The sequence below is a fragment of the Sapajus apella genome, unplaced genomic scaffold, assembly GCF_009761245.1.
Source record: "Sapajus apella isolate SASKATOON/1434 unplaced genomic scaffold, GSC_monkey_1.0 scaffold112, whole genome shotgun sequence".
NCBI classification, from domain to species: domain Eukaryota; kingdom Metazoa; phylum Chordata; class Mammalia; order Primates; family Cebidae; genus Sapajus; species Sapajus apella.
The window spans coordinates 2,677,997-2,689,140 of NW_022437052.1; the positions used below are offsets into that span (position 1 = coordinate 2,677,997).

Below are 11,144 nucleotides of genomic sequence, written 5' to 3' on the forward strand. Positions count from 1 at the left end.
TCCGCACAGAAACACACAAATCCAGGCGCTGTTTCAACTGGTGACTAGAATGCCTGGGAGACCGAGTCGCCCATTCAACTGAAAAAAAAGGGGGCTGAAACAGGGAGCCAGGTGATCTGGCTCGGCGGGTCCCACCACAACAAAGACCAGCAATCTGAAACTCTCCAGACTGAGAGTTTCACAGCAAGCACAGCTGGACCTGGGACAGTCCAGCTCTGTGGGGGAGGGGCGTCCACTATTACTGAGGTAGTCCACCACTACGGAGGTAGTCCGTCATTACCAAGGCAGTCCACCACTACCAAGGTAGTCCACCATTACCGAAACAGTCCAACACTACCAAGGTAGTCTGCCATTACCGAGGCAGTCCGCCGTTACCGAGGCAGTCTGCCATTATTGAGGCAGACCACCATTACCAAGGCAGTTTTTTTTTTTTTTTTTTTTTTTTTTTTTTGAGACGGAGTCTTGCTCTGTCGCCAGGCACCAGGCTGGAGTGCAGTGGCACGATCTTGGCTCACTGCAACCTCTGCCTCCTGGGTTCAAGCAATTCTCCTGCCTCAGCCTCCCTGATAGCTGGGACTACAGGCATGTACCACAATGCCCAGCTAATTTTTGTATTTTAGTAGAGATGATGTTTCACCATGTTGGCCAGGATGGTCTTGATCTCGTGACCTTGTGATCCACCCTCCTCAGCCTCCCAAAGTGCTGGTATTACAGGTGTGAGCCACTGCACCCAGCCCACCAAGGCATTTCTAACTATTCCCCTATAAACAAAACTGCAAGGAAGTTCACACAGCAGCTGGCCAGAGTCCACGGCAGCTCAGTAACACCTCTGCTGGCAGACTGCGACTAGGCTACCTCCTCACTGGGCAGGGCATCTCTGAAAAAAGGCAGAAGCACAACAGGAACTTAAAAATAAAGCCCCACCTTTCCAGAACAGAGCACCTGGGGAAAAAAGGCAGTTATGAGTTCTGCTGCAGCAGACTTAAATGTACCTGCCCAGCAGCTCTGAATATAAAAACGGAGCTCACAGCTCAGCACCTGAGCTCCTATAAGGGACAGACTGTCTCCTCGAGCAGCTCCCTGATCCCCATATATGCAGTGATACCTCATAAAGGAGAGCTCAGGTTAACATCTGGTGGGTATCCTTCTGGGACAAAGATAACAGAAGAAGAAACTGGCAGCAACCCTTATGGTTCTGCAGCCACTACGGGTGATGCCAGGCAAGCAGGGTCTAGAGTGGGCCTCCAGCAATCCTACAGCAGAGGGGCCTATTAGAAGGAAAACTAAGAAACAGAAAGAAACAATTTCATCACGAACAAAAAGGACATCCAGAGACCCCATCTGAAAGCCACCAACTACAAAGACCACAGGTAGATAAATCCACAAAGATGGGAAGAAAATAGCACAAAAAGGATGAAAATATCCAAAACCAGAACGCCTCTCCTCCTCAAAGGGATCAAAACTCCTCACCAGCAAGGGAACAAGGCTGGATGGAGAATGAGTCTGATGAATTGACAGAAACAGGCTTCAGAAGGTGGGTAATAACAAATTTCTCTGAGCTAAAAGATCATGTTCTAAGACAATACAAAGAAACTAAGAACCTTTAAAAAAGGTTTAACGAAATGCTAATGAGAATAAATAGCTTAGAGAGGAAGATAAATGAATTGATGGAGCTGAAAAACACAACATGAGAACTTCATAAAGCATACACAAGTTTCAATAGCTAAATCGTCCAAGCAGAAGAAAGGATATCAGAGATTGAAGATCAACTCAATGAAATAAAATGAGAAGATAAGACTGGAGAAAAGAGTAAAAAGAAATGAACAAAGCCTCCAAGAAATATGGGATTATGTGAAAAGACCTAATCTACATTTGACAGGTGTACCTGAATGTGACGGAGAGAATGAATCCAAGCTGGAAAACACTCTTCAGGATATTACCCAGGAGAACTTCCCCAACCTAGCAAGGCAGGCCAATATTCAAGTCCAGGAAATACAGAGAACACCACAAAGATATTCGTCAAGAAGAGCAACCCCAAGGCACATAATTGTCAGATTCACCAGGGTTGAAATGAAGGAAAAAATGCTAAGGGCAGCCAGACAGAAAGGTCGGGTTACCCACAAAGGGAAGCCCATCAGACTCACAGCAGATCTCTCAGCAGAAACCCTGCAAGTCAGAAGAGAGTGGGGGCCAATATTCAACATCCTTAAAGAAAAGAACTTTCAACCTAGAATTTCATATCCAGCGAAACTAAGCTTCATAAGCGAAGGAGAAATAAAATCCTTTATGAACAAGCAATTGCTCAGAGATTTCATCACCACCAGGCCTGCTCTATAAGAGCTCCTGAAAGAAGCACTAAACATAGAAAGGAACAACCAGTACCAGCCACTCCAAAAACATGCCAAATGGTAAACAGCATCAACACAGTGAAGAAACTGCATCAACTAATGGGCAAAACAACCAGCTACCATCAAAATGGCAGGATCAAATTCACACATAACAATATTAACCTTAAATGTAAATGGGCTAAATGCCCCAATCAAAAGACACAGACTGGCAAATTGGACAAAAAGTCAAAACCCATTGGGGTGCTGTATTCAGGAAACCCGTCACACATGCAAGGATATACATAGGCTCAAAATAAAGGGATGGAGGAAGAATTACCAAGCAAATGGGGAGCAAAAAAAAAAAAAGCAGAAGTTGCAATCCTAGTCTCTGTAAAATAGACTTTAAACAAACAAAGATCAAAACAGACAAAGAAGGGCATTACATGATGGTAAAAGGACCAATGCAACAAGAAGAGCTAATGATCCTATATATATATGCACCCAATACAGGAGCACCCAGATACATAAAGCAAGTTCCTAATGACCTACAAACAGACTTAGACTCCCACACAATAATAATGGGAGACTTTAACACTCCACTGTCAATATTAGACAGATCAAAGAGACAGAAAATTAATAAGGATATCCAGGACTTGAACTCAGATCTGGACCAAGCGGACCTAATAGACATCTACAGAACTCTCCACCCCAAATCCACAGAATATACATTCTTCTCAGCACCACATCACACCTACTCTAAAATTAACCATATAATTGGAAGTAAATCACTCCTCAGCCAATACAAAAGAATGGAAATCATAACAAACAGTCTCTCAGACCACAGTGCAATCCAATTAGAACTCAGAATTCAGAAATTAACTCAGAACCACACAACTTCATGGAAACTGAACAACTGGCTCTTGAATGCTGACAGGATAAACAATGAAATGAAGGCAGAAATAAAGATGTTCTTCGAAACCAACGAGAACAAAGACACAACATACCAGAATCTCTGGGGCACATTTAAAGCAGTGTCTACAGGAAAATTTATAGCAATTAATGTCCACATAAGAAGCAAGGAAAGATCTAAAATTGACACCCTATCATCAAAATTAAAAGAGCTAGAGGAGCAAGATCAAAAAAAAAAACAAAAAAAAACTGAAAAGCTAGCAGAAGACAAGAAATAACTAAGATCAGAGCAGAACCAAGGAGAGAGAGACACAAAAAACCCTTCAAAAAATCAATAAATCCAGGAGCTGGTTTTATGAAAAGATCAAAACAGACCACTAGCCAGATTAATAAAAATGAAAAGAGAGAATAATCAAATAGATGCAATAAAAAACAATAAAGGGGATATCACCACAGATTCCACAGAAATACAAACCACCATCAGAGATTACTACAAAAAACTCTATGCACATAAACCAGTAATCCTGGAAGAAATGGATAAATTCCTGGACACTTGCATCTCCCAAGCCTAAACCAGGAAGAAGTCGAAACCCTGAATAGATCAATAACAAGGGCTGAAGTTGAGGCAGCAACTAATAGCCTACAAACCAAAAAAAGCCCAGGTTCAGATGGGTTCACAGCTGAATTCTACCAGACACACAAAGAGGAGCTGGTACCACTTCTTCTGAAACTATTCCAAACAATCCAAAAAGAGGGAATCCTTCCCAAATCATTTTATGAGACCAACATCATCCTGATATGAAAACCCGACAGAGATTCAAAAAGAAAAGAAAACTTCAGGCCAATATCCATGATGAACATAGACGCAAAAATCTTCAATAAAATACTGGCAAACCAATTGCAACAGCACATCAAAAAGCTTATCCATCACAATCAAGTAGGCTACATCCCAGAGATGCAAGGCTGGTTCAACATACACAAGTCTATAAACGTAATTCACTACATAAACAGAACCAAACACAAAAACCACATGATTATCTCAATTGATGCAGAGAAGGCCTTTGACAAAATTCAACTGCCCTTTATGCTAAAAACTCTGAATAAACCAGGTATCAATGGAATGTATCTGAAAATAATAAAAAATATTTATGACAAACCCACAGCCAATATCATACTGAATAAGCAAAAACTGGAAGCATTCCCTTTGAAGTATGGCATTAGACAAGGATGCCCTCTCTCACCACTCCTATTCAATATAATACTGGAAGTTCTAGCCAGAGCAATCAGGCAAGTAAAAGAAATAAAGGGTATTTACTTAGGAAAGGAAGAAGTCAAATTGTCTCTATTTGCAGACAACATGATTGTACATTTAGAAGACCCCATTGTCTCAGCCCAAAATCTCCTGAAACTGATAAAGCAACTTCAGCAAAGTCTGAGGATACAAAATCAATGTGCAGAGATCACAAGCATTCCTATACACCAATAACAGACTTAAAGAGAGCCAAATCAAGAACGAACTGCCATTCACAATTGCTACAAAGAGAATAAAATACATAGGAATACAACTAACAAAGGATGTAAAGGACCTCTTCAAGGAGAACAACATACCACTGCTTAATGAAATAAGAGAGGACACAAACAGATGGAGAAACATTCCATGCTCATGGTTAGGAAGAATCAATATCATGAAAATGGTCATACTGCCCAAAGTAATTTATAGATTCAATGCTATCCCACCAAGCTACCAATGGCCTTCTTCACAGAACTGGAAAAAACCACCTTAAACTTCATATGGAACCAAAAGAGAGCCTACATAGCCAAGTCAATCCTAAGCAAAAAGAACAAAGCTGGAGGGAGGCATCACGCTAGCTGACTTCAAACTATACTACAAGGCTACAGTAATCAAAACAGCATGGTACTGGTACCAACACAGAGATATAGACCAATGGAACAGAACAGAGGCTTCAGAGGCAATGCCACACATCTACAACCATCTGATCTTTGACAAACCAGACAAAAACAAGCAATGGGGAAAGGATTTCCTGTTTAATAAATGGTGTTGGGAAAACTGGCTAGCCATGTGTGGAAAGCAGAAACTGGACCCCTTCCTGACACCTTACACTAAAATTAACCCCAGATGGAATAGACTTAAATATAAGACCTAACACCATAAAACCCCTAGAAGAAAACCTAGGCAAAACCATTCAGGACATAGGCGTAGGCAAGGACTTCATGACTAAAACAACAAAAGCCAAAATAGATAAACTGGATCTAATTAAACTCCAGAGCTTCTGCACAGCAAAAGAAACAATCATTAGAGTGAACTGGCAACCAACAGAATGGGAAAAAAATTTTGCAATCTACCCATCTGACAAAGGACTTATATCCAGAATGTACAAAGAACTAAAACAGATTTATAAGAAACAAACAAACAAACCCATTCAAAAGTGGGCAAAGGAATATGATCAGGCACTTTTCAAAAGAAGACATATATGAGGCCAACAAACATATGAAAAAATGCTCATCATCACTGGTCATTAGAGAATGCAGATCAAAATTACATTGAGATACCATGTCACTCCAGTTAGAATGGTGATCATTAAAAAATCTGGAGACAACAGATGCTGGAGAGGATGTGGAGAAATAGGAACAGTTTTACACTGTTGGTGGGAGTGTAAATTAGTTCAACCATTGTGGAAGACAGTGTGACAATTCCTCAAGGACCTAGAAACAGAAATTCCATTTGACCCAGCAATCCCATTACTGGGTATATATCCAAGAGATTATAAATCATTCTATTATAAGACATATGAACAGGTATGTTCATTGCAGCACTGTTTACAATGGCAAAGACTTGGAACTAACCCAAATGTCCATCGATGATAGACTGGACAGGGAAAATGTGGCACATATACACAATGGAATACTACGCAGCCATAAAAAATGATGAGTTCGTGTCCTTTGTAGGGACATGGATGAACCTGGAAACCATCATTCTCAGCAAACTGACACAAGAACAGAAAATCAAACACTGCATTTTCTCACTCATAGGCGGGTGTTATACAATGAGAACACATGGACACAGGGAGGGGAGCACTACACACTGAGGTCTGTTGAGGGGCACTAGGGGAGGGACAGTGCAGGGTAGGAAGTTGGGGAGGGATAACATGGGGAATAATGCCACATATAGGTGATGAGGATGGAGGCAGCAAACCATGTATGTACCTATGCAACAATCCTGCATGTTCTTCACATGTACCCCAGAACCTAAAGTGCAATAAAAAATATATATATATGAAAAGAAAAAGCAGGATTACTTAATATGAGAATAGTTATCTGACACAAAGGAATAAATAGAAACAAAGTAGTCACAACAGTGGGCATCTGCTCCATCCACTCTACATGCTAGTGAGTGGACATCTGTCCCATCTACTCTACATGCTAGTGAGTGGACATCTGCCCTATCCACTCTATACGCTAGTGAGTGGACATCTGCTCCATCCACTCTACATGCTAGTGAGTGGACATCTGTCCCATCTACTCTACATGCTAGTGAGTGGACATCTGCTCTATCCACTCTACATGCTAGTGAGTGGACATCTGCCCCATCCACTCTACATGCTAGTGAGTGGACATCTGCCCCATCCACTCTACATGCTAGTGAGTGGTGAACATCTGCCCCATCCACTCTACATGCTAGTGAGTGGACATGTGCTCCATCCACTCCACATGCTAGTGAATGGACATCTGCCGCATCCACTCCACATGCTAGTGAGTGGACATCTGCCCCATCCACTCTACATGCTAGTGAGTGGACATCTGCCCCATCCACTCTACATGCTAGTGGGTGGACATCTGCCCCATCCACTCTACATGCTAGTGGGTGGACATCTGCCCCATCCACTCTACATGCTAGTGGGTGGGCATCTGCCCCATCCACTCTACATGTTACTGAGTGGGCATCTGCCCCATTCACTCTACATGCTACTGAGTGGGCATCTGCCCTATCCACTCTACATGCTAGTGAGTGGGCATCTGCCCCATCCACTCTAACATGCTACTGAGTGGACATCTGCCCCATCCACTCTACATGCTAGTGAGTGGGCATCTGCCCCATCCACTCTACATGCTAGTGGGTGGGCATCTGCCCCATCCACTCTACATGCTACTGAGTGGGCATCTGCCCCATCCACTCTACATGCTAGTGAGTGGGCATCTGCCCCATCCACTCTACATGCTAGTGAGTGGGCATCTGCCCCATCCACTCTAACATGCTACTGAGTGGACATCTGCCCCATCCACTCTACATGCTAGTGAGTGGACATCTGCCCCATCCACTCTACATGCTAGTGAGTGGACATCTGCCCCATCCAGTCTACATGCTAGTGAGTCCAGTCCTAGAATGTCACAGACTCTGAGTTTAAAGAAAACTTAAAACTTTGTCTAGTCCAGTCCTCTACCCAACAATCTAATTTCATCCAGAACAACCCCAAAGTAATTGCCCAGAGATGATTGCCTCTAGTGGCAGGGAACTCCACGCTCAGTGTTCTAATACGGGAGACCACTAATTCTTTGAAAGTTTTTACACTTACCAAACACCCTTCCCTTATGGCACTTTCTCCTATTGGTCCCAGCTGTAATCTCCAGAATGTTACAAAATAAATGGAATCCCACTTGCTTACACTGTCTTTGAAACAGAGACAGCTTTGAGCACTACGAACTGCCACAAGAGGAGGCTGAATGAACAGCTACATGCCTTAAAGGGCAAACAAGGACTTCAGAGCAGGCAATTATAAATGATACAATCAGAAAACAAAGGGAGAGGCTTCATGCTGTTATCAGCACAGCCTCTGCTGCACATAGCCTCCATCCCCAGACAAACTCTGAGTCTCAAACACAAAGTGAATGACAGAGCTGTTTGTGTCCCTTTCTACTTGACTTCAATAACATCTTTAAAGAAAACATGTTCTAAATGTACAAGTAAGTTAATTACTGTAAACGACGCTCTAGACAAGAGTCAAAAGAGGACCCTGATCATGTTTAAAATAATAAAAGACAGTTAAAAATCATTTTGAGCTGTTAGCATTTAGCTTAGACATAATACAGAAATACGAAGAAAGAGGAGGAGAATTTTATGGCAACATAGGAATAAGCAGAAAAAACTACTTCCTAGACAACTGGACTGTCTTGTTGAAAGGCTAATTAATACTTAGTGTACACAGGGGTAAAATCTCTCTGAATAAAAAACCAAACAGACACTGGTCAGGGGGACTGGCTCACACCTGTAATCCCAATACTTTGGGAGGCCAAGGTGGGAGGATCGCTTGAGATCAGGAGTTTGAGATCAGCCTGGGCAACATACTGAGACTTCATCTCTATTAAAAAATAAACAAAAAACCAAACCTAGATGCACAGCCTCCAGATCACAGCAGAAGGGGCTGTTAAGGATTCAATTCTATCATTGTCTAATCTGAGAAACCTAAACCCAACTCACCTAAGGTTGCCAGGTAAGCGGCAGAGCTAGGACAAAATCTCCTGATTCCTCAATCTCTGTTCTGTCCATTGCACCATGATGCTATCTTCAGCAAAATTCAAATAACTGTAAAACGTCCATCCAGATGAGCAACCCCAAATCTGACAAGTTACAGAAAAAATAAAGCAAAGGTCTTTACATTCTTCAAGTTAATGTCAGGGCTCTGATGTCCACAACCTCGGCTCAGCCGCCCAACCTCCCAGAAGCACACTCCGATTCATATTTCATATTTTGGTATGACTTACATAGAATCCAGGACGGTTAGAAACCAAAACCTAGAGAAGGATGAGCTTGCAGAAAAATAATGAACAAACAGGGAACCACACCCAGAGCAAACCAAACCCCAGTGGTGGAAAATGCAGACAGCTAAAAAGGGAGTGGACTAAAAGAGAAAGGGACAGAAAAGGGTGCCTTTTCACACGTCAAGTTTCCCGCAGGAGGCAGTGTGGCGAAAAGCAAACAGCTGCTGAAGCTTAGGAACATTTGCATTCCAGGCGTAGGTCTACGATTAACTCGCTGGGTGACCTTAGGCACGCCCTTACCCCTTCCCGGAGTACGGGCTAGGTCCTGGGAAGGAGTTGCACCAGACGACTTCCCAGGGTCCTTGCAATTCTGACCCAAAGACCTATTATTAGCCAGTCTCGAGCAGGGCTCCCGCAGCGGACAAGACATTTGCTGGGAACAGCTGGGGCCCTTTAGGAGGCGCAAAAGACGCCCTAGATGGTTGTTTGGGTTATCGTCACCTTCTACCCCCGTTTCCCACACCTGTCAAATAGGACGGTGAGACCCCAACCGGTTCCACGAGGTCAAGAAAGATAGCGCGAGGGGCAGGGATCCCCACTTCGCCCAGTTCACAGAGGGGTGCCCGCGTCGTACCGCAGCTGCGGCCCGGGGACGCCGAGGAGTCGCGGACCCGCAGCCCGGGCGCGTCCGGTGCCTGACCTGGAGCATCTGCAACGCCGGAGGAAGGCGAGGTGGGTCCTGCCCCGGGCGGCGAGCGCCGCCAGCCGGAGCGCGTCAGTGGAGGAACTCACGGCTCGCGTTCCAGCCCCCCCAGGCTCCGGCTCTGGCTTCAGCACAGCCCACCTTTCCCGGCTTCAGTACCAGCCCCTCGCCATCCTCCTTTGCTGCCCCGGCAGTCGCTTCCGGGCCTCGTCACGTGAGCCCGGCGCCCACGCCCTAGGCCGAGATCACGTGCTCCTTTGCGCTGCCGCCCCTGTTTTCTCACTGAGCGGCCGGCGCTCTGCTCCACAGCACCACCTGACGACCTATTACTGCCACTGCTGGGTGGACTATGTTCTGGGCGCTGGAGACCGCGAGTAGGCACTGAACGGGGCACTGATCTTGGGCATGGGGCAGAGTCCAGTAGAAGAACACTGTGCCTTGAGTTGTGGGTTTGTGAAACATTGCTAATTTTAACACTGGCTATATTTTCTTTTACACATCCCGATGGGTTTATATTGCTTTTATAAGAAATATTCATATTTTTAAAAAATCTTCTAGTCAAATTTTCAGACGCATACACAAACTCTCATCTGTAGTTGCTACTGGAAATGGAACTGTGGGGTAAGGCAACACTATCTTTGAATACATTTAAATTTTTAAAGTAACATTTTTAAATGGATGGCAACATTTCAGCATTATATATCTAGGCTTCTCCTTTTACCTCCTTGTTGTAGATTTTCCCTTTAACAAATATGTAACAAATAGACCTCAAGTCAAAACTGTCTCAAGAGACAGAGATCATTGTTTAATGATAAAGGGGCCAATTCATCAAGAGGGCACAATCATAAATACACATGCATGCAACATCGGAGCACCCAAACACATACAACTAATATTAATGGCCATGAAGGGAGAAATAGATAGCAACACAGTAGTAGTAGGAAAGTCAATATCCCACTTTCCACAATGGATAGAGCAACTAGAGAGAAAATAAGGAAATAATGAACTTGAATTGCACTTTAAACCAAATGAACCTAACAGATATATACAGAACTTTTCATCCAACAGAAACAGAATACACATTTTTCTCAAACACACTTGGAGCATTCTCTAGAATGGACCAGATGCTAATCCAGAAAACAAGCCTTAAATTTAAGAAGATTGAAATCATATTAATATTCTTTCAGACCATAATGGTATGAAGCTAGAAATCAATAACAGGAAGAATCTTGGAAAATTCACAAATATGTGGAAAATAAACAACACACTTTTTTTCTTTGAGATGGAGTTTCACTCTTGTTGCGTAGTCTGGAGTGCAATGGCACAATCACAGCTCACTGCAACCTCTGCCTCCCAGATTCAAGCAATTCTCTTGTCTCAGCTTCCCAAGTAGCTGGGATTACAGGCATGTGCCACCACGCCTGGCTAAT

General features: G+C 43.5%; 1 protein-coding gene across 9 annotated transcripts in view; it reads right to left on the minus strand.

Annotated features, from left to right (window-relative positions):
* Positions 1 to 9,946, minus strand: part of SLC36A1 (solute carrier family 36 member 1) — a 74,925-nt gene extending 64,979 nt beyond the window's left edge. For 3 of the 9 annotated variants that reach the window (XM_032259843.1, XM_032259842.1, XM_032259834.1), the window contains exon 1: positions 9,646 to 9,946. The gene's annotated coding sequence lies outside the window, so the exon portion shown is untranslated. Of the gene's footprint in view, positions 1 to 8,730; positions 9,626 to 9,645 lie in introns of those variants that run through there. The other 6 variants (XM_032259836.1, XM_032259840.1, XM_032259835.1 and 3 more) reach the window with 6 other exon arrangements.
* Positions 9,947 to 11,144: the final 1,198 nt, after the last annotated feature.